General features: G+C 37.8%; 1 protein-coding gene across 2 annotated transcripts in view; it reads right to left on the bottom strand.

The window, feature by feature from the left end:
- LOC150088430 (pleckstrin homology domain-containing family H member 1-like) overlaps positions 1-23,841 on the bottom strand; it is a 227,776-nt gene extending 203,935 nt beyond the window's left edge. For both annotated transcript variants that reach the window (XM_090369506.1, XM_090369507.1), the window contains exon 1: positions 23,351-23,841. The gene's annotated coding sequence lies outside the window, so the exon portion shown is untranslated. The remainder of the gene's footprint in view (positions 1-23,350) is intronic.
- Between the last annotated feature and the right edge of the window lie 1,598 nt (positions 23,842-25,439).

Below are 25,439 nucleotides of genomic sequence, written 5' to 3'. Positions count from 1 at the left end.
TCCATTCAATGCTTTATTATTTAGACTTCTCCAGTAAGATTCTGAGATGAAAGAATTTAATGTGCTGCATCAAAGCGAACAAAGAGAGAGAGAAAATGAATGTCCTTAAAATTGCACAAAAACTTGTTAAACTTTTCTGAAGTCATCCACCAAGAGGAAAGGTTCTTTAAAATTCTCTTTTTCTTGCCCGGAGCCAGGTTAAATTGGATAAGTTATCGCTACAGAAGCCTTATAAAAATATTGACTTGGATTATGATTTTGGTCTGCTACTGGGCCGCAACAAGTGCGAATACAGCAGCACTTTTACTGCAAGTATAAAAGCGTGTAAACTCAGAGGAAAGCTGGCCAAGAAACAATCAAACCTCCCGTTTACGACTCCTCTTGATGAACCATGAGTCGGGTGCTAGTAGATAGTAGCCGAAGGTGATTACCTACTGTACTTCGGGAATTCACTAGCCTTTGTTAACTACCAAGTGCACTTAAGGATAATGAATGATAGAAAGATGGTGCATCGGATCCAAAACTAGTTATAACTCAAGATATTTTAATTCCTTTGCCTCGAACGTATAAGTCGCAATGCTTTTAAACCTTTAAAACAAGGATTACATGTGTGGTGTGCTGTCTTAAAGTTTACCTCAGCTGCTCACGCTCTTTTTAAATATCCTAATTCCAATGTTAATTAAATTTCAGAATGAACATTGATAATAACCGAATACTCTATTGTAAACCCCGTTTGTTTACTAGCATTTTTAATGCGCTGAAAAGGCCAAATTTTATCTGTTGAAAAACCTGACTTCCTACCCCAACGTCCTTTAACGTTAATACCTAGTTTTCCAAAAGATGCAATCTCTGGTATACTTATGTGTAAAAATACGATCCACTTTTTTGTTTCCAAAGCGTTGTTGTTTAGGGTGTCTTACACCGTAATGCAAAATGCAAATTATCCAGCTTTGTACCCACCTGCTAACCGCGCGATGTTTCATTCAACAAGCAGCTTAGCGGTTGTCAAGGTAACAGTTAAACATACGATTGCATTAGGGGAACAAGGTTGCATAAATGTTGCATGTACCTCAAGCATATAGAACCATTTCACCTGCCTGCTCTTAATGGTATGACGTACTGTAAGAAGTTCTCCTCCCCCAAAGGAACTTTCGATCTCTCAATAGATTAGCTATTTCAAAGTAGAGCAGAATCCTTTAGCTTATGGGGCCCCCTCGCAACTGGTATAGTGGCTATGACAGCTTTGACACCGTATGGAGTGATCTTGGTGCGATTCCCATTGTAACAGAAAGACCTTTTAGGATGTATTTTGACACCATAGCCTAGATAGCCAGTCTCTGGCGAAGATTACACGATTTTGACCACCCAGAAATTCGGGCTTGTTTGTTTTGTCGGCTTTTCATCCCGAAAAACAAGCAAATGAGCCAAAAAATGCGCTAACACCGTATATGACGCTTCATGGGGCTAATGACACAATATAGGAGAATGGGAAATATTCGCCCTTGCTAAAAATTTAGTTAAGTTTCCTAGTATGCCTCCCTTTTTTAAATATATTCGATAATTCCTCAGAAGCGCGCTGAGAAAGTTTACAAAAACATGCGGGTGTTGTCAATCCGATGACTAATTCACCGAAACAAATACATTTATCTTTCTCCTATTTCTTCGATGGTCGTCACCCCCATGATGTGACACCACGCAGGCTCCTTATCACAATAACGTTCAACAAGACATCGTTTGTTTTCATTAAATAGATTCGAGACAAGAAAAAGATCTGAGTTGGCGCACTGGCAGGCAATTTCGTTCTTAAGTAGAGGTAACGGTTGGTAGAGTTTCACTCTTGGAACAGTGTCAAAATGGAAATCATGCAGCACGGCCAATAAGACATTGCTCCTACACCTATGATCCCTTAAAAGGGGGGTAGGAAGAGAGAGAGATAAGCCGCTTAATGTTCCCTAGTTTAAGGGTTTTGGCATCCGGCCAGAAATTGAGGCACAGATACCTCAATAGTTTGCTCTTCTAGCTTTCACATGATGATAAACTGAACTGTGCGCAAGTTGCCAATTTTAGGAAGGACACGACACTTCGCTGTTATGTTTGCTTAGTGTTTTTGCGACTCAAGTCCTTCACCTAGAAAAACACTGAGCTAAAACTTGACATTTTAATAAACGAAATTTTAAATTAGTCTGTAATAAACTTACTGGCCCGATTAGACATGTATATGAAGTCTTTGGCAAAGAGGACGATGAAAAGTATAAAAAGAATTCCCTGCTTACTTGACCACTGAAAGGGAAAGACTGAAAAATATTGACTGACTCGATATCCAGAGTAATATTATTGGAGAGCCGAATAAATTATTTGCATTATTTATTCGGGACTGGAAGAGAAATTATTGTACTTAAAAATTATCAAGGCTTTTGTAGCTAATATTTTATATATATGTATATATTTATATATATATTACAGGTATATAAATTTATAATTGAAGGAAGCAGCAAGAGAAAAAATATTTAACTATAATAATGGAAACATGCTTGGAATCAGGAAGATCCTATAGGTAGTAATTGAAGAGTCTCTCTAATTGATAAAGATGGACCTCAGGATGAGGTCCATCTTTGAGGTCCATCTACAGACTGGTAAGTTTGGCTTCTGTTTCGCTGAAAATTATGGAGTCTATAATAGTGTAGGGTGGGCTAAACAGGTATGCAATTGAAATTTAAAAACGATTTTCTTAAAAGGTAAATCCAAAACATGTTAAGGTATAAATGGCGTTTGTGATTGCAAGGTCCTACATTTTGGCTAATAGAAATTCCAGGCTTAAGAAACAACGTTAGAATAGTCGAAGATTGAAAGAGTTAAGCCTAATAATACAATGTAATGAAGTTGTCTTTGTAGTGCAGATAAACTTCTAGAACTGGATTCGCAGTATCGCGGTCTAAGTTGCCTATGTGCCATCAAATCAAATCACCAAAATAGATTGCTATAATAACCTAGAGCGCTATCAAGTAGAGATAAAGGTGATTATTCCATTGTATAAAGCAAAAGTGTCAAGTGGAGGCACGCGTACTTCGACAAGTGGTTTAAAAAGTCGCTTTAAGTGTTAATTAATGAAAACGTTAGTTAATACTCAGAGAATTATAGCCGGAAAGACTTCTAATTCTAAGAATATCAGTTACAATTCTTGTTATCTAAATAACAGTCTCAAATGAGTCTTCTTTACAGAGAACTCTCCTCTTAATCCTATTACTTGAGAAATAGGAAATGAATTGAAAACAAAGGTATAAAAGCGTTAGAAAAATACTGTACGAGTCCATTTTGTAGTAAAGACTAATGCTCCACAAGCTTTGATTCCTTTCATCATTTTACTAATAATAGCAGTAATATTTCGGATAAATTGAACTCATATCTTTTGAAGTGCTAACTCCCCATTTCGTGTAGCCCATCATATATTGATGTACATGACACGAGATTCTCAGGAATACCAATTTTAACCTCGTAAGTACAATATCGACTTACGCCTTCCACGCCATCCTCTTCTCTCCATTCTTTCTTTGTCTCGGTCTATCTCGAGTGACATCTCATTAAATAGCTCCAAGTATCAGTATTTGATTACATTAAGACCATCTAACCAGTCACAACTTCACGTATAATAACAGCTGACGCCTTGGGTGTTTGTTACGTTGTTACCAGTGTGCAATATGACTTTCGTTCATTGACACCTTCAGCGCATCCGTAATTTGAACCAGAGCGAAGAAGAAGATTCATCACATTTCCACCGCAAGGATGTTATTCGACACTCTAGGAGAGACAGAACAATCCAGCAGACTTTCCACGTTCAGCTTCTAAGATTTCCGAAACTACCACCTCCTGTCTCTGTGCATTCCTTCACGCCAATAGGAAGCAGTTCCTCAGGCAACTTGCATTTCGATTCATATTATATTTAATTATATGAGTGGAGTAATTTAATAAAATTACAGTTCACTGCTATCGAACATATAGTTTCGTGCAGCTGACTGCCACTATGACACGATAAACAAATGCCACTAGCTCCAGATAATTAAATCATTCTCTTAGACATCGCTGGTAATTTTATTCTTCTGGAAGTTGATAATTTTCGCTGCCTTTTTTCTCAAGTCTCTACGTAATGTTGTTTTTGTATTATTGTATTTTATTTTAATCTCGATATGTATATTTATTGATGACGAAACATTCCCATCTGTAGCTGAAGCAGGTAAACCGACCATCGAATACAATTTACCAATCTATAGTTCTAAAAGACCATATTGATGTTTCTGTTTGCTGTTACGAAAGATCATAGCAGTGTTCTCTTACACGTGTAAGTGTAGGAGTTTGTTGTGTGGAGGTGTGATATGTTGAGTAAAATGGGGAGTAGGCGTTATTAGTGGGTGAAGGAGAATAACAGTGTGGGTTGGGCAGGTACCGTGGCAATGCAATGTAATCCAACTGTATCGGCGTACTATTGCAATTGCTAAAAGTTCGTGACATGGCTTGATGCTCACCTGATGGAGTAATATTTGAATTCAACCATGATTGGATTCCTTTAGGAGTAATCCAAGAGATGTTCTTAGTGAGCTGAAACAACTGAGAATTGTTTTATGTTACACTGAAGTTCATTTAAAGGAGATGTAACTGAATAGACCTTAACAGGTGGTTTTTGGGTCCAGGATATTTTTATTGCTAACAAAATTATTCTTAAATTATGCTTGTACATATTGCAATTTCTTTTAAATTTAATAAATGAGTTAATAATATAAATCGTCTGTATATTTTTTTTCTGGGGGATGCTACATACATTAGAAGAATTAACAAAATAGAGAGAATATACAAGAATTTCTCATTTCTTTTTTGAAATAATTGGAAAATTTCCATTCCAAGTTCACATTTGAATCTTGTCGGTTCTTCCAGTAATTTATCGCGACATTTTCAAGCGAGGTTGAATTACTAGTCTAATGCAGTGGTGTAGGATTTTTCCCCAAAATTTTATCTCACAAACACACAAGCAGCCTTGGAACACAATCAGTTTACAGACATAACAACCTCACTCCTCAGGTGTAAATCACCTTGGTGACAGTCCCAAGTTATATCCAATATTTTTCAATGCATACACCCACAAAAAAATAATTTGAAATTTCTACGCTGCTTCTGCTCCCTCATGGGTAGCACAGTTAGTAGAATTGCCGTCTTCCCCACACCAGGGGGAAAGACCTGGATTCGAGTCCCATCGATGACAAGAGGAATTTGTGGACCATTTTCAAAACGCGGCCGAGTTAATCGGTCTCAGGAGAAGGTAGCATAATTTTTTCTCCCGGAAACTTGGGTTTTTCGTCCAACAAACAGATAATTGACAATAGAAAATCGACCACATACGCTACTTGGTCTTCTTATCAGCCCCTCCTGGTGACACTTTCATCTACCTAGTGAATTCTCACTGGAACAGTGAAAGGATTAACAAGAAAATTGTATTGTGTCCGCTATTAATATTATCTAAATAATAAAAAACTTCCCTGTTTGAATACTTTATTCATTCACGCTATATTTATTAAAATATTCGCTACAATTTTCGCATGGCATGACTTCGGTTTTCGTTCACCATAAAAAAAATAAGTTACTTTCCGTGTATTACCCAACTAAGCGATTTTGGCATAGCAAAATATCCCCTCGTCCCTCTAATAGATTAAAGGCAAGCGACCAGAGTCTAATTTAAAATTTCGATCCGGTCATAACATTACTGGCACCTATTACAGTTTGCATTAGCCATTCTTCAGTAACAAATCCTCCACTCCTTGTACCAAAGCAGATTCGAATCGCGCATGAGATCTACAAACAGATGCAACTCCGATAAACGAGAAGAACCGTTCCAGTTCCATAAAGGAAGCAAAAATTGTTATTCTGCTCTTGTGGGCATTTTTTCTTATCAGCATACGGTAAATGGTGGAAGGAAACAGAGAAGAGGGAAGGTAATAAACTGTTAGTGGTCGTAAAACGGATAGAACGCATTGTCCGTTGAAGGAGGGTTTTCTTTTTCTTTCTTTCTTCCTATTTTTTTTTAAGCTCGCATCACGCGATGGCTATCATCATAGTAACATCGAGAGCGCGTGTTCTATTCTATGTCAAGTTTCACGGAACACATTTTATGGTTTCTTTGTATAGCTGCCAGTACGTGACTCGTTAGAAGAACCAACATATTTGCACTTAATGGCGACACTTGGATTAGATAGTTAATGGGTTTTATATCAAATTTAAAACGGTCTTTCGTTTTATGAAAATGGTACTTTTGAATGCGCATCTTACAGTAGATATTGTCATAGTCAAAATGGATTCAGAATATTTGAAAACTGGGCCACAAAAAATAAGGAAAACGAAGCGGTTGAAACACTGACACCATAAAATTGTTAGGTTAACGCACATCTCTTGGGAAACCATTTTGCGCTTGCGCTGTTCCGCCTTTATGAACATTAGAAGAATCAGTCGATTATTCTACAGGGAGTTGTTTTAGTACTATCGTCAGCGCCACCTACTATGAAATAATTTTGTCGGATTCCTAAGTTGTTTGAACCTGACATTTCCAGTTTCATATTCTGTCCCTCCATTTTGTAGTATAAACTATTTTATTCATGTGTTCTGATACCACCGTCTTTTTTAAGCGTTCTTTGTCTACTAGATGGATATTGACCGACCGCCCTCTCTACTTAGAAACAGGGGGAAGGGGTTACTTTGTCGAAAATACAGTATGCAACCATAAAAAATTACTAGCGCGCACTTTTCTTAGAAAAGTCTTGACACGCGTACGCATAATAGATCGTTGCACGCGCTGTACCCCCCTGCACTTACGTAAATGGCCCACTAGGTTCGCCCTGTAAAGCAATCCAACTGAGAGATTTCCCAAAGAAAGTGACACTGACTTCAACAGAGATGGAAAACTCAAATAAGCGATGAGATATCTGGAAGAATTCTCTGCGGGGAAATTTAAGTACAAAAGAAGCCAGGGAGAAAATAAATCGGCATTCAAAACTCTTTGCTACTCGACGTAATGAGGAAGGTGAGTGTTCCATTAAAATCAGCAAACATAAGAGAATCTTAAGGAAGATGCCTGTTAAGTTTATGCCACGAAACATGTTTAACAACTGTAGAAAATATAAGTGGTAAGCTGGTAGAAGTGACTTGTTGGAAAAAATTTTGTCGGTTTCCAGATATAAATGTAGCTTTAGAATTCGCTAAAGCTGAGGTTTATAAAACCCTTAATATTTTTTCAACAAGCAAGCAGATCCTTTCGAAAATTGAAGGCCACACTACTTCACCAAAAGCTAATCAGGCAAGAAGAATCTAGAGGCAATACAGCGAAATGAGAAAATTGAGATCTCTAGCATCAAAAATTGTTTCGAGTTTGGTTTCAGTTATTTGCATATCGACTAAAGACATTCCAAGCTCCATTATTAATCCCTGCTCAAACAACACAGCTTTGTGCGATGCACATGTAGCTTGTTTACATAATCCTTCGATACATGTCAGTGTTCCAAATGTTTGTTTAAAACTGGCTTGTCTTCCTACTGTCTGATGAGGGAGAAGACCGCTTCTATTCATAGAATACGCCCAAAACGAAAACGCTGGAGTCTAAACTTGAGAAAATGGACATTTCAGCATTACTTTAGAACTCAGTTTGGAAGTTACAGGTTAACACCACAACTGGGAAATATACTTTCTGGAATTTTCTCAAAGCTTTATTCCCCTCTCTTTTTAGAGACATAAGCTTTCTGTATGCACCATGGATCAATATTGTATATTGCAGATGTGTGACTACATGGTCTGTTTGTTCTTGGAATACGACTTCGATCCGCGAATTGTAAACACTGTTCTCATTAGCGAAGCTGAAATAGAGAATTCTGTTGCTTGGTTCTATTAAAGAGCCAGTATCAAATTTTATGCATACTGTGTTTATTGGCATAATTGAACTGTTATTTTGTTGAATATTTCTTATGCTAAACTGGCCAATGCTAGCTCTCTTCTGTTCCTAAGGGAGCTAGACGTTGTCCCTAAAACTACAGAAATTTTCATAGAGAAGTCGTTCTTTTCGATTATGATCTATCTATAGCTGTTTGCCATTTTAAGGACTACTGCAATTGAAATACAATTTTCATCGTCCTCCCACCACAGCGAATGTAGAATTCCCGAGTACGAATCCTGACAATGACACGATTTTTTATGGGTATTTTTTCAGGAGATCACAGGAGAGGATAGCTAAGTTTTTCATCCAGCAAAATAATTCCCATTAGTAAACTTAAAACATCTGTGCGACTTATATCGATTTAGGGCGCTTGTTATCTCTTTTCTTTATCTACAGCTTTATGAAAAATGTATGGCAAACTTTTAGTACGTTTCAATATTAAAAACCAGACGTTGGAATCAAGCTGGACATTAATGAGGCAAATCAATACCTCGTTATTTAGAACTGGTTTATCCGCCTTCTTCAGCATTTTACATATTGACTGTACTTGTGTCGAATTATACAGGTAGATCATTGCTTCTTATCGATACCAAAGAGTAAACTAACGTTAGCTAGCCCTTTATCTGAACAACTGTAAAAGCTTTATAAATGGCCGGAAATAGATTAGTCCCAAAGAACCATTCTCTTGAAGAAAAAACAAAACAAAACAAAGAAACTCTATACACATAATGCCTTTGTTGGTTATTGTCTTCTCTTTTTCTCCATTTAAATCTTCTAATAAGCCAGTTATGTGAATGATGGCGCAAAGCCATCATGTTCTGGATTAAAAGCATCGTGTCGCTTCTCTCTGAAATCCAATTAATGTACACTTGACAGGTAAAGACAGTTTTGTTCTTACCGTAATTACCATGAACGAAGTTAACAATGTGGCAGCTCTCTCCAAAATCCATACTGCGAAACACGACTACGAAAAAAAATCCTACCACTACCTCCTCCTGCGTCCATTCTCTGCTGTTTATTTGATTAGCTATCGAACAGTTTTCAGGAAGGCAGGATGATGCGAGTTTATCCTGTTATACCAAGTCCGTGATGGGTGTCAAACATAAGACACTTTGGATCCTATACACAGTTTCAGAATTGATTGTTTCGTCTTATTTTTCAGCTGCAAAGAGTTGTTCGTATTTAGATGTGTACGCCTGCGCAGTACATGTCAAAATGCAAACTCTCATACATCAATTGAACTCAAAATTGAAAAGATATTCTGGGAATTTCTGACAGGAGTCGGAGTGATCAAGTCTTCGCTGTTTTGAATCTGATATTTAGTTTCTGTACGATTTTCTAACGACAAATTTGGGACAGTCTATTCTGTGTTTAATTAGTTGAAGTGCAGAGTTGGAGAAGAGCCTGTCCATTGGTTGGAACCTCTTCAATTCAAAGATGCAGATTTGCCTTGTTTTTGTGTTTTGTTCCGGTTGCGCAGGAGAACTATATTTGCTTGTTTTGGGATGCAGTGGCTTGAGATTCGGGTACATTTGCTAATTTAGGGTTTAGCAACCTGAGGACCAGCGGAATGGAGAGGAATTTTCTGTGTGATTTATAGGGATCCTAACCATAATCTGCTATGTAAGGCTGGAATAAATGCATTGCTGCGCATGTTTCGTAATGATTGCTTCTATTATTTATACACGAACACAGAAGAAATTCTGTCTGGGAATAATTACAAATCCCACGTTATAAAGAATGTGGTAGCGTTAATCTGATTTATTTCATCCTTACGAAATGTATTCCTGGTTCAAGAAGCAAAGCCAAAGTGTACTTTGTGTGTGTGTTTTTAGCACGGTAATCAAATAGGGGAAAAAGACGGTTCTCCTCGAGCAGCTCCCTCTGCGTCACATGGTGAGATGTTAAGCAAGTCGAAAGCACAAGAGATATTGGAAGAGCATCGGGAGATTGCGCGTGCTTTCATTAAGGATCACGCTGCCTCACCAAAACGCCAACGTCTAACAGCCAGCTGCATTTAATCAATGGAACTCGGAGCAATACATTTAGAAAGAGTGCGTGAGGCCGAAAAACAAATCTATCGAGTTATGACACACACACACAATATTATGATGCAATGGCAAGGATGGACAAGACTGATCATTTTTTTTTCTTCCCAAACAGTTTGTCCACTTCTAATTCAACTGTACACATACAGTTTTTAGCGTGTTTTTTTAAGTCGTTCGCTTGTCCAGTAGACAAAAAAAGTATTAAAATTGTCCTGGTTAGACCGACTTTTCTTCCATTAAGCAACCGATTGGTTACTAAGCAATGAACAGCCTATGTTCAGTGTTCATACTCTTGGAGACAACCACGTTTTGTCTTTATAGTAAAGATTGGTTGCTTTTCTTCTTAAATTAATAATAATCGACACCCATCTGCGTGTGGCAACAACCAGCCTTCATTAGTGTTTTGGATGTTTGTTTACTTTATAAAAGAACTATCAGCTGTTACGCATTCCAGAATTTTTCGGTGTTATTTTCCGGTTAATATATTTAGAGAATGGACAGAACTTTGCTGACACTTACAGCAATAATGTTCTTTAAAAGTACTCATTAATGTCACTTTAGTCATGCGCTTGGCAATTAGTGTTAAGTTGAATCACTTAATGACGTACAAAGAACTCTAATAGACAGATAACTGTACCAGATTACATCGTCATCTACAATGCTTGGTTTTAAAAACAGCTAAACTTGTGGGGTGTAATTCCTGTAACTTTTTTCATCTGATTAGAACACAATAATCGGGACACGTGAACTGAAAAACGTTTCAGATCGTGGTGAAGAAGAAGTACAAGGTGAGTACAAGATGTCGCTCGTACTCACCTTGTACAAGCGACATCTTGGATGAAATTGGATGAAAAGACCTCATGCAAAATGGCCTGCACATTAATCCCTCGAGGGTAGAACATACCCTTTTTTCGAGACCATAAAAACTGCTTGGGTTTTTTAAATAATAAAAGTTTTTACGATGTTTCTATAATTTTCTTGAGAACTTAAAAGTGTATCCTAACTTCTGGCTCATTCTGGGTAATTATTTATAGCCTTTCCTAAAGGCCAGGCGTGTGAGTTGACTCCAGAAGGAGTTGACCAGCGAGGGTAATTTATCATATTGAAATACGTCGTTAAAATACCTGCTCCATTTGTCTGATACAGAAATTCTAATTTATTAATCCATAATTCTGCTCGTGTGGAGACCAAATAAAACCTTTTGCTTGTATCACAGTCATCAATTATATAATAACTACTACTTATTTATTTTATTATTATGTAGTCCATAATAATGTAGTCCATCGTATATCGTGTTAAAATTTTTGATATTTTATTTCATTTTTTTTTTCTTTAGTAAATTATAGCGCTCCATTTCAATCAATTCATTTTTGCTGCAGCTGCGAAGATGGGGGATCTTTCTAAATAAAAGGAAAGAAATGAGTTAATTACCATCCTTTTGAAAACCGAGCTTAAAATTCACTTGCTGCAAATAATTACAGACTGTGCTAACATACGCATTGGATTACACAACTCGGTGGAAAATCCTTTAGGGGGGAAACAGGAGAAGGTGCAGCCTTAATTTAAAATCAAAATGAAACAGCCAGTTTCCTCGGTGCTCGCGACACGTGTGTGATGGGTGCAGAAGGAACAGTCAAGGCATGGAATGGAACAAAAGAGATGGGGGGAAAAACTCTGATTAAACGACCACGTTTTGTGTCACGCACGCGCTGCTTATTCACGAAGCGAAGGGACCAAATTGAAACGGCATTTTCAGCAATTATTTTATTTATTTTATTTTTTTCAGTAATATAATTGAAGAGATATTCAAGTTGGCTTTTTTGTTGTTTGAAAAGTGATATCCAAATTCTACTTATTGAAAAATAAATTACATCCTTTTTCAAATTGTTTGGGTACAATTAATAGCCACTCTCAAACAGTTAAAAGTAATTTGGCACGCGAATTCATATTTATAAATCAGATTTTAATGTATTAAAAATACACTCGCCAGCTAAAAAAATCTAAATCTTTATTCAATATCTAGAATATTCGTGTTGTATTTCAACTTTTAATTAAAAATCTCAGGTCATATTACGCGGTATATTATATCAATAAATTGCGTGTATTTTATGGTCGATTTTCTATTTGCTCAACGAAAAATCCGAGTTTAAGGAAGCAAAAACCATGCTACCTTTGCCTGAGACCGACCAACTCAGCCGCGTTATGAAAAAGGCCTGTAAAAAGTCCTCGTGTCATTGACGAGATTCGAATTCAGATCTTTTCCATCGGGTTTGGGGGAGAATGGTGGTTATACCAACTGTACCACCTACCTCTTGCCCAAATTACAAACCGTACCCGTCATGGCATGGATTTCACTAGATGTCTGAGGGAGTCCAGCTGCATATTTGACCATTCTTCCATCAGGATATTTGTTAGCTGTTATATTGTGGTCGGTAGAGAACTGCGAAGCCGAACTGCTTTCCAACATATCCCAGATATTCCCAATTGGATTCAGATCTGGAAAACTAGGCGGGTAAAATAGATGTTAGAAATCTTGTTAATATTTCTAGAGCCATTCAGGCGTTGTGGTCTTGAAAGAATCCATCACAATCCAAATAAAAATGAAGAATTGCAGGATGGGGTTAGTCCGATACGACAGAAACAGTATTCTAACAGTATGAGTGAATAGTGTGAGTGGTGGATTCGAGACAATCTGTGTGCATGGCTTCAAAGGTTCACGCCACAGTTTCACCCTACCATTGGTGCAAGAAAGCATAAATCAGATTCGTCAGACCACAGGACCTTCTTCCGTTGTTCCATAATGTAGTCTTGGAGTTGGTGGCACCATTCCAGTTGAATATTTCGATTTTTTTGCAGTGCGGTTGGAAATGGGTCTTTCTTTGCCCAAATTGAATTTTTTAAGTAATTTTCTGCGCACTGGACAGTCTATTTTGACACTCACTTCGTTTTAAAATCTTGTGGCTCCTGCTAAATGTGCTCCAACAATAACACTATTCTGAAAATCGGAAAAAATCACCCGTCATCCCCATAACCAGATAGACTAAGACGTCCCAAGAAGGCGTACAATATTTATCTGATACCATGCGACAACTTACGTTTGCATACCATACGTTTAATTATCTGTTGATGCCATTTTCAAAAGGGTTTAATTTTTTAGCCAGTGAGTGCAGTTTCACAGCATCTGATGAAAGTTGCTTAATTAATTTCTGTTGTGGTATTCTATCTTAATAAATACTTTCACTGATTTTTCTCTGCATTAGAAGAAGTTGTATTACTTCTTCCTATCTGTCTCTCTAAACCAATCCATCAACCTAAAAGTTGAAAAAACATCCGCATAATTGCACACTGAACCTGTATTTTTTAGTGGGAATAATTAACCACAGCTACAGATTGGTGAATATCCCGAAATTGTGCAGATCTTTAAAGCCCCTTTCATATATCACGTGTTGAGGGCTAAACTGTAATAGTACTCGTAGGTACAATAAAATGAAAAGCACTAGGCGTATATAGGTAAGTTTCCATCTACGCAAAGTGTCCATGGCGACCAGGGGTGTCACTGAAAACCGTTTAACTTTTTTTTTCTTAATATTTGCTGCCACATGTGAAAATGTCGCAACAGTTCAAGACTCCAGCGTGTCTGAATGCTAAATCCAGGAAGAGGGCGAAGAGGAAAGTAACATCATTCCTAGTACCCTCGTGCCTTCTAAATACTCCACATATCAACCTCCTTATTCAGTCTCTCCTGGTGGTTGGCCATTTCACTTCCTTAATAACTTTTCTTATTTTCGCCATCTTGGATGAAATTGCGTTCCCCCGACGGTTTCATAAGACGCATAAAATGCTTCTCATAGTAGAAAGTAGGATGGAGGGGGTACATGGCGCCGTCAGAACGTGGGGGATAAGAAAGAACCGAGTTGAATTGCAAAGTAGGGGTGCACTGATGTAGTTCTTCACTCTTTTTATTGGCTTCCGTCCGCGAATGTCGACGTACGCCGTTAAGAGTCAACATCAAAGTTCCTTAAGCAGTATTTCATCAACAAGAGGACATCAGATGCATCCGCTCTTGGAGTAAATAGCAAACTCCCCCTCAAAGCTCCTTTTATGTAAGATCGTTCCGTTTCTGGCTCTAAAAGCAGACATCATAGTTTTCTTTTTGGAGTTTTTCCATTTTCGATTTCACTATCATAAACATCGAATAATAATTCTTCTGGGTTTCACTTTTGAGAAGCACGTCTTCGGTCGCAGGCGGCCACGGAAATGTGCAGATTTTCTCTCAATTTTAACAACTGAAATAGTAGTCCTCTGTGGTGTTGACAGCAAATTCCAGCATTTTGGTTAGGAAGCAGGATTTAACTTTAAGAACTGCTGTTGCAACATATAACAATTCCTTGGCTTTTGCTACCATTATAACTATTTCCAGTTAAAACTTAATATAAACTTCCAGTTTAGCTTTTAATATAACAATTCGACTCCTGGTGGGTGGATCTTCATGAAATTTTATATTTGGACCCGTTTTAGAAAGATCTGTCCAACCATCCCAAATTTCATTAACATCGAACCAACAGAAATGTAATAATTATTATTTCTTCATCCATCCATCAGTCTGAATGTAATAACCGTGGAAGAAGAAGAATGCTGACTGTATTCTCCCAACTCGATTCTCTGTGGATGGATTTTAATGAAATTTTATATTTCGCTCTATTAGAACGATTTCTCAAGATTTTTAAATTTCATTGAAATCAGACCAAGAGAAGTTCAAGCGACATAATTCCAGATAACTGTTTAGAATTGCATTAAGCAACGCGATAAAAAAAAAGAATAAAAAAAGCGAGTTAACTTTGGCATTCAAAAAACCAACAAGATGTGAAGGACTGCCCCAAGAACAAAGGGTTTTTAAGCACAACAGTTTCGGAGACCGTTTTGCTGGCACAGTTACAAAACCAGTCTAATGACCCTATAATGTATGCACAGCAAGGCTGCGTCATCTCTATGCCCTGAGGGTGGAAGATCAACCTTTGAGACAAAAGCATGCTTTACATATGGGAAAGTTACGAATAATCCGAGTTTATTTCAGGAGCGAAAGATGGCACCGGTGGAGAGGAAATCAAAAATGGATCTGATAGTTTCAAATAATATTTAGCACAAAGGGGAAGCTCCCTGCACACAGTCATTAGATGAAGGAGTGAGGTAATTTGCATATTTTTAGAGGAAGTTTAATGGAATTCGACGTTGAAGTTTTAATGGTATCTAACAGCATCTCTCCCTAAATGCTTTATAGATCCCTGTTCACGTACCAAAGAACTGCTTAAAATGTAACAGAACGATCTAACCTTCTCCCCACCAAATGAATTGATTATTTTACGTAAGACAATGGTACGAGTTCCAGCATGGTAGGAGAATTAATACAATATTGATATAGTACTGTTTATTTTCTATTTCGCCGCTGACCTCGAGTTCGTGTCCGATTACTGTTGTAGTTAAAGCGTCAGCTTGTTTGGATAATCGCTTAAAAGTGGGTGCATCCACATCCAGTGAGGTTTCCGTTGTCTTCCGGTCAATTGCAGCAGTGAGTAATAGAGGATGGGGGAAAAGACATTTAAGGGGGTGCAAGAGAAAGATAGGCGCCTGTAAGACTTCCGAATGTTGTTTGCCAGCATTTTCAGCATGAGCGATGCAATCGATAAACTAAAGTCATTAACTCTTTGCAGACCTTAAGTGAATTCCTCCATCTTATTGTGCCAACTTCGTACGTGGGATCAGTTTAAAACGAATTGCATGCGTCGTGTAGGGACCTAATAAGTTTCTAGATGCTTTCTAATAATTAAATGAGACATTCACTATCCCCTCCCCCACATACTGAAGGAACCACGACAAAAAAATAATAATTAATAATTGGAGAAATAGGAAGCGAGTATATTTTGGGATGAAAAACCAGAATTATCGCCAGAAATTATTAGACACTTCACGCTAAATAATTCTCCAATCTAAAAGCGTTTTCTTCTAGATTATATTATGTATTAACTAGAATTTTATCTACTTCCTTGTATGTTTTTGTTCATTACCAGAAAAAAGTTCTTTAAAAAGAAAATGCGAGAACTGTTCTGCAAAAAAGTTCTACACGGATATTTTTCCTTCCGCGATAAAATATCGTACAGGAAGGGGAAGAAAAAAAAGGAAAGAGGTAAAATATGCATGACATTGATTTTTCTTACATGCCCCATCCCCTTATTTCAGATTATTTTAAAAACTAAGTACATGTTTAGAAAAGTGTCTGCACTTTTCTTGGCTTGCTTGTTAGTCGAAATGGAAAGAACATTTTTCTCTCTAACAAAGGCAATTATCCTCAATATTTATGTGGCTGTCTGGAGTAGTCCCCTCCTCGTGGCAAAATCAAATAAATGTTACATAATTGGATAGTGCCATAAAACAAATTAACCGAACTGTTAAGAATTTTTTTCTTAATTTCCAAGAAAATAATAAACTTACTTTTTTTATATATTATGTTCGCTTTCTCACACGCTATTCTGAACTCAACCAAGTCTGTACACGTTTGTTTTGACATCCGAAATGTAACTCTCATTTATGAAAGGGGAAAAAAACATTTTTAACAATTTTCTTGTTTCCTTCAAATCCAACTCCAGGAAAAACGCCTTGACCTAAATGTATTTACATACATCTCAGTAACTGAAAATCGAAGGGTAGAAGGGGGAATTCGTGTGTTTGGCATTCGTATGAACTCCACCCTTTTCCTAAGAATTAGCTGACCCACCTCCGCTTCTCATAAAATTCGTAAAGAACAACTTCCCTTCAGAAATACGCACGGTTAGAATAGGAAATAGTTTCTTTTGATTCATACAGAGTGCGAAGAAAAAGGAATTGAAAGTCTCTTTAATGAAGTGCGCGAGTGGAATTTCAAGAGGGCAATCTAAGCTATCTCAAAATGTATTCCGTTTTTGCCACGCCCATAAGTAAATGCAGTGTTTTAAAAGAGGTCTCTCGTACCCCCGCAGTGAAGATGTAAAGATATGGGATTTTATTTAATTACATGGACATTAATTTATGTTGTCTTAAGCCGTCATGGATAGCACAGTCAGTTTGTCGAATCACCGGCCTCCCCACACTAGGTGGAAAAGACCTGAGTTCGAATTCCATCGATGACGTGAGGGATTTTTATGGGCTTTTTTCACAATGTGGTTGAGTTAGTCGGTCTCAGGCGAAGATAGCATGGTTTTTTCTCCCGGAAACTCGAGTTTCTCGTCCAGTAAATAGAAAATCGACCACAGAACACACCCAATTTACAGACCGTATAATTTGGATGCTCCTAAAATCCTACAACAGCAACATATTGTCTTACACAAAGCATTCAACTTTAAAAGAAAGCAGTATATATCCAAATTTGCAGTTATAATGCCAGTCCACAAAAATTTCAACACATCGATTCGAAAACAGCTAACTAGATGCTTCTTTTCCATTGAAAAAATTTTCAAATATTTCTGGTACGGGTTCAGTCATCCTTATCAAGCTGAATACTGACCTTAACAATCGCATTTATCAAGTTACAATGGTAAATCGCCAAGTCTTTCTCTCTGATAACCGGTGTTCCCCCTAGGATCTTCATTGGATCCCTTGCTTTTCAGAATTTTGGTCAGTGACGTACCTTGTTAATATTTGATATACTGTACATCGATGATCATTTTTTTTACCAGTTAAGCTATCCAACAGCGATGTTCAACCATCACATGGATTATTTGAAATACTTCAGTTCTTATAATTAAAAAAACACATTTATGATTACAACAGCAGTCAAAACTAGAATTCTGATAGCAAGATTGAATATGTCAAAACTAGATATAGGGCCTATCCTTAGAAAGGAAACAATGGACCTAGACCATGGGCCTAAAAAAGTCCCAAAAGACTAACACAGCCTTTCCTCCCATTGTAAACAACTGGGATTGGAGAGACCTTCCTTTCTGTTCTTTTCTTCTACATTAATTCTACTATACTCTTTTAGGCTGACGTTTGGGAAATCTAGTTGGCACCCAGTCCTCCTGAACTCTAGAATTCGCCTTAAATAGATATACTGTACATTTATACATATTGTATATTTTTGATTAAATATGCAAATGACTTCGGCTTGACTGCGAACTGCTCCTCCCCCACAACCCACCCCTCTCCTCATTACTTTCCACTTCAAGAATCCTCCAAATGGCCCCAGCTGTGACTGGGAATTGGTCTGACCATTTGCATGTTGTAGCAGATGCGCGACTTTAAGGAATCGGATAAAGATTAGATTGTTTTGTTTCAAAAATTACGAACATTTGGTTATTTTCCTTTGTATTCAAATGTATTCCCTTTTTTGTTTGTTCCCCTCTTTTGAGCACGTATAATTAAAGTTCTAAAAGTGTCTCGTTTTTTTTCTGTGAAGATATGAAAATATAATCTAAAGATTCTCTTCAGGATTATCTATTGTAAATTTAATAACAGTAATAAAATTTTGATGATTAGTGATGAATATTCTTTCCATACATTTATTTCAAAAATTAACAACAGTAGAGAACTTCTGGGACAAGCTCTAAATCGTGGTTACATCTTCCAAAGTACTAACGCAATTCCCTTATAAAATATTGCGATATTATAACTTTTTTTTTTCCTCTTTAGCATATGAAGAGTTTGTATTTTCTGCTAGAAGCAGCTTGCAAAAGCAAAAAAAAAAAAAACGTTTCAAAACTAGTTCCACATAGAAAAATAAGAAAGAACTTTCTCTGGAATAAACCTTGAGGCATTCCATCCACAGAACAAAATTATCATCAAAATGCATTCCGGTACCACCAATAAACCGGGATACTGATACACTGGGCGCGTGCTTTGCCTCGTCCTTTCGTATGTCGTATTGTTGGTTGGAAAATCTTCAGAAATGCAAACGGAAAAAGAGATGGCGGATGAGATCTGTAGATGGGGAGGAGGGGGAGGAGGAGAAGGGATCGATGAAGCTTTAGTTCGGATATGGGATGTACCCGCAGATTATTCAAAACTTCGTATACATTTCGAGCCAAGAGTAGAAAAGAAGACAACGAATTATGGACGTAGTTCCACACGATATCTGCAATTTAAATATTAATGAAGTCACGCGGTCCAAGGTTCAAGTGCATTGCAGTGGATGCTGGTCACACAAAGTGGAAAATTAAGAGAAGAAAAGGATCGGAATAACCAACCTTGCGGAAACTTATTTCCATCTGCGAAGAATCAATTCCGAAATGTAAAGTAAAGTATTTAAAAAGAAATTACACCATTTTTCTTAAAGATTATCAACATTACTTTTTATTTGGAAAGTTTTGTTTATCAAAAACTTCAACATTACGAATTAAAGTAAGAATTTCTCAGTTTTGCTTAGTAGATGTTTGCAAATTCGCCGGTATAACACATCAGAGAAACACTATAAATCCGAGAAAACTCGTCTTTTTTTCTTTTCTTTTTCAAAATATAGAAAAATAAAATTGACATTCGGATTCTGGGCGCCAATGCATTATCCTTCGAAATTACTTTTTTATGAGATTTTTTATGAGCCCTGCCAAGCAATTTCGCATTCAATGCGGAAGAATATATACAGAGAGAAAAATTCCAAACTGATATTGGTATCTGCTTTGAGTGAGGCGTGTGTGCATTTGCAAGGATGGAAAGTCACAAATGGAACAGATGAATAGTTCTTAAAGCATTACTATGTGCAAAGAAGAAATGGTAACATTTTGGTGCGCGAGTTTTACATTAAACTCGTCTTCAGACAGGAAAAAAAAAAAAAAAAAGAGACTTTTCCATTTTTAATTTAAAAGGACACGTAGCAAAATATTAAGATGCAGATCTTTTAATTTATATCTTCGGGTGACATGAAATAGAACTTCACCTGGATCAAGATGTATTATAAAATTGCTGAAACTTGACGATTTTGGAGTATTTATTTGAGGGATGCGAAGAACATTTTTTATTTCGAGATTTGAGAATTTAAAGGAAATTTTATTTAACTTTATTCTTAAAATATGGTGCGTATTTATGTCTTCGTTAATGGACTCAAGTCCTTTATCCAAAGACTTGAGAAAGCCGAGAGGAAAGTCTTTTGAGAATTACTAACACTTCTGAAAGATTTGCCATTTACAGAAACACCTATAAGAAAACATCCAAGATTATACATCTGTATTTCTGAACAGTTGGGTTGGTACAACTATCTCTCATTCTACTTGTTTGTGGGACTCTTCTTTATGGATAAATTATGAAGTTGGGGTTGGGAAAGAGGTGAGCAGATTATAAGCATCATGTGACATTAGTCATGGGCATTAGTTATGGATCTTCCCAACATGGGATAGGTAAATCAAGTGACTACAGTCCTATAAATATAATCTTTACCAACGAAAGACTCTTCATGCTGAGAAGAGACTGTGCAAGTGAGGCTGAGCCATATGAAATTAGTTATTTCGATTAATTAGAAAAACTTTCCAGCATAAAGGCAAGTGAGGCTCCCAGAGTCGATGACATGTTCCCAGTAATTTTGAGGTAGTCCGCCAAGGAGTGTATTGAACCATTGAGTTCAATTATGAGGACATCTTTGGATTCCGGAGAGATTCCTTTGGCTTGGAGAAGTGCCAACTTATCGCCAATACATAAAGTGGTTCTAAGAGTGAAGCCGGCAAGTACAAACCTGTTAAGCTGACTTCAGTGTAGGGAAAATCTTAGAGGCAATCATTAAGAGTACAATCGAAGGACATTTTAGAAATATATGACATTCTGAAGGACACACAATATAGTCTGGTTAAGGAAAAAACCATATTTAACTAACTTAGTAAGCTCTTTTTACTCGTGAGCTGGATGTAGAGATTGCTAAAAAGATTCTCAGATGGATTTCTGAGTGGCTACAGGGCAGAAGGTTGTGATTAATGGATTTTCTTCAGTGCGGTTGGTTCTTGGAGCACCGTTGTTTCTGAATTCATACACGACATCGATGAAGGGAGAGAAGGCGTAAAATCGTTAATGATCAGTCCAAGCAGGGCGACTTGAATTGACTTCAAAAATGCTCAGAAAAGTGGTAATTATGTTTTAATGCGGCAAAATGCAAGGTCTGAATTAAAAACAATACAGGTCTCTGGAAGTTACGATATGGGCAGATATGAAGTTTTCTGAGCAGTATAAGCAGGCAGCCAGGAAAGCCCATGGTATCCTATCGAACGTTATCCTGTAGAGATAAGGAGGCCATAATCCCACTGTATAAGGCAATTGCAAGACCATATTTGGAAGACTTCAGGTATGGAAACCTCATCTGAAAGAAGACATTGGGCTTTTGGTCCAAAGACTGGTAACTCGCATGGTGAGATCGGCAAAAGGATGACCATACGAGGAAAGACTTTGATGTTGAACTACAGAACTTGGCAATCAGGCACCTCAGAAGTGACCTGATTGAAGTTTAAGGCTCTGAGAGGGGTTTGTAAAATGAATGAAGGTGGAATTCTCACTGTTATATAGAATTCCAGAACTAGGGGACATATATTCAAATTACAGAGAAAGAGGTTTAGATTAGATTGTAAGAAGTTTTCTTTTAGCCAACAGTTCATTGCTGGAACAGGTTTCGTTCACAAGTAGTTGAGGCTGACAGTTTGAATAAATTCAAAGGTCAACCGGATCTTGTGAGGAAGGAAGAATATCATTTGTATTTTCTTATCTACTTGTTTTTATTTTCTTTTGTGCCAGTGCCGCAAAGGACTTTGGCTTCCTTGTACTATGTTACTATTAGTATCGCTATTTAGTGTCAGTTTTTGTAGAAGCTCAACTCTTCCTTAACTCAAGTGTTGGCATTTAAAACTAGATTTAAAACAAAAGAAATATGAACGAACTTATTAATTTTTTTTAACCACACACATTATCATGAATTAAATTTTATCAAACTATCTTCATATTTCAATAAAAATTATACTTAAGATTTATAACCAATTTCACAGGACAGACAGTTCCTTGAGCCCATTAAACATCAATAACGATACATTTCTGGCTTTTATTTGATGTCATCTTAATTCAAAAGCTCTGCGATCTTATACTCTATTGAAATAATAGTAAGAAAAGGCAAATGTTCTTGGTCCATACTCAATTTCAGGTAATTTATTAAAATTTCTTTCTTATTGAGTAATAGATACGGGTAAAGTGAGTTAATATTCGTAGCTCCACATCAAGTTCGCATGACTGCTAAATATGGTTAATGATTATATTCATATATATGTGTGTGAAGTTTGTTTTGGGAACTAAAATAGAGAGAAAAAATAAGTTAGGTTAGTAAATTTGGAGTTTAGTTGATGATGGATGATTTGCACATGGATGAATTTTCCCTGTTCAACTTGAAAGTTGTATCGAAACAGATATTCTGTATGAAATTGCACACAAATGCCCCCCTCCTGCCCCTATTTTTATAATATCAACGTGTACTATAAAGATGTCAAATTCAGGGTTATGCCAACAACGTCAGGAGACGTTGAAGGTAAGTTCAAGGTCGACCAATGGCAACACTATCCCAGGATAGCACTTATTTCTTTTTATACGGAACCTGTTTGATAATTTCGAAGGTTCACAGGAGTTCACAAGATATAGACTACAAGAACATTATCCTATTTATCAGTCATGTGGGCTCGAGCCATGTTCAACTCAAATACACGCGCTATTATTAGATTATCACATTTAGTATTGCTCTTTTATAAACAGCTCCAGGTTTTCGTATACTCAAATATGCAAAAACCTGTGATATTTCACAGGTTTTTACAGATGTCTCAAAAAAGCGCTGGTTTCTCCAAATTTAAACGTTAGTTGTATTAAAAACATGCCGAATAATTAACGCGTTACTATATTGAAATGATATATATATTCTAGACATTTATAATCGAAACGCTAGACTCATTTACAATTAACAATTTAATTTAATTTGCAAAAAAATCCCTGATGAAGAATAAAGACTCGAAGCATCGCAACGTACGTGTTTATATATTTATAATAACAATGAACAGGTGTTAATTACGTAGTATCTTAAGAATTATCCTACATATGTCAATGCATCCGTTCATTTATCCAATCCCCCCACCCCCCGCCGTCTTACTTTATTTCCATTAGCGTCTGTTGGCATCACATGTCTGTCCAATGTGTGGTTTCTGTTTCTCCCATAGTTTTTGTAACCGCTCTGAATCTATACAGATATCAATCCATCTAACCGGGAAGACGCACTTGAAATAATCGATGTTATTTCCATCCCTTATCGAAGCCTCCCCCACCCCAATCCCTACTACATTAGAGAAGTTGCGAACTCCCACTAAAGACAACTTACCCTGCCCAGTGTGAGATAGTTGGGTAACTCTCTCCTGGTCCTTAATAACAAAATTAGGTCCAAAGCTTCTGCGAAGGGGGGGAGAGAACTCTAATCACATCTTGGTAGTGCACGCGCTACGGCGCCGGAACGCCACTTGGAACAACAAGCGAGCAAACGAACGCTGGCAGAGAAAGAGTCCTATGCACGGTACTTCCACCGGCTGCCAGCAACCATGCACTTCGCAGGAGACCTTTGGACTCCACCACCCACGTTAGGCTACCTTTACCTGCAGATAAGAGCTTTGTTGAGTATCCTCTGGTATGTACAAACGAACAAACACACACGGACGACGACACGACACTCTTGTGGCGTTTGGTGTGCGATCGTAGAGGGGGAAAAGAGAGAGAGAGAGAGAATACGACTTACTGCAACAGACCGCGATAGCGTCTGGCACGCTCCCGCGCGACACACACATACACACACACGAACAGCACGATACACTTTTGGTCGCTGGGGCGCGTGCTCGTGAACTGGCAGTTGTGGGCGGGGCTTGGACTTAGTTGAATGCGCGGCATAATACTGTAAAGGTAATTATATCGTAGCGCAGATGCATGGGAAAAGGTGGGGGGGGGAGAGGAAGGGGACTGTGTCAGTAACGTGCGTTCAATAGATTTCATGGTTCGTGTTAGTACAGTGCTTATAAATCTGTGGATTTAATAACGTAGTTTTTATCTAGAGTTTAAATTCTTATTTTATTTATTTTTTTTTAAATATAAAGCTGTTTTGGGTTTTGTACTTCGGTGAAAAAATAAATTGATCCCGAATAGCTGTGTACGGTTATACAGAGGTAAAGTCCATGAGAAAAGGGCCGGTCCTAGATTTAAGGGCGTCCTGGTACGCGAATTAATATTGGGGAAGAGGACCAATTGGTCGGGTTCTACTCACCTGCATTGACCCCTCCCCCTTTTGTTGGGATTTGGGGATCTTTTCAATCTAGGGCCCGACTGCATCGCACCCACTTTGCACCCCCCACCAAGGACGGGCTCTGTATGAAGCATATCATGAAGCAAAGCAGAAGAACAGACAATCTCTCTCTCTCCTGCAGAGAGAAGGAACTCCTGGGATGCATTTTCGATGGCAACTCATCACCTTCCTGAAATAGCTCTCATGGGCTGGGAAGAGGACATTGTGGAGAAAAAAATCTGGTCTGCGACGATACTGAAGTTAACGCAACCATCCAACATTGGCCCGTTATCTTCCAACATGCTCTGCACCGTACCATTTCCAGGGGTGGCCTGATATGTTTCTAATAAATGTGGGTCGTGGCTTCACACGGATTTCTCTCTTCGCTAGTTCGAAATGTCCTGTAGACTAAGCTTCTATGGAGGAAACCTGCTTGATACAATTGGAACCAGGATTTGTCCAGTTTTACAGTGATCCATGGCCCACTGGAAGCAATTCTTTCTCTTTCTGTAGTCTGAACAGGACAAGGTCCAATGTCTCGCGTATTGATGTGTCTCTGATGTCCACCGGTATATTTTTCAAACTGATTGCAGTAAAACTGTTATTGCAAACATGGTTATAGTACTTTTCAACGTAATCACTAAGGTTGTTTGGACATTTGTCCCAGCTCAACAGAAGATGCAATCAGTTAGCTTTCCACGGTCCCAAATATCAATTTTACGTTTATTTCGATCCTCATAAATCAACTCTTCGCTCCATAAACAAGATAGATGGATGGGTGGCCATATTTTCTGTATTAGAAACAAACTCGGGTTACTCAATCCTACTCATTGTCTCAGTTGTCTGTCAGTCCCGGTATATATCCTCGATACCATTTGTGCCTGAACGCGTCTTCATGACCGCCGTTGCGGTGATGCGGCACCCGCCCTCAAGTTCCGAATTATCATTTCATGATCGGAATCGGTTAGGTCAAATCGCTCGCCCATTTTAGTGTCGCAAATATACTGCAAACGACTGCTGGAGATGCCCACTGCCAGCCTGTACACAGCCGTAGACACGCGACACTGGCGGATAGCGATGTGTTCGATATCCGCGGTTGAAGGACAGCGGAAGGGGGGTGGTTTAAGGTATTTCTAATAAACTG

The sequence above is a fragment of the Mastigoproctus giganteus genome, chromosome 3, assembly GCF_048544385.1.
Source record: "Mastigoproctus giganteus isolate SK-2022 chromosome 3, ASM4854438v1, whole genome shotgun sequence".
Classification (NCBI taxonomy): Eukaryota; Metazoa; Arthropoda; class Arachnida; order Uropygi; family Thelyphonidae; genus Mastigoproctus; species Mastigoproctus giganteus.
The sequence above is the reverse complement of the archived record's forward strand: the minus strand, read 5'-3'. Positions and strand labels throughout refer to the sequence as shown.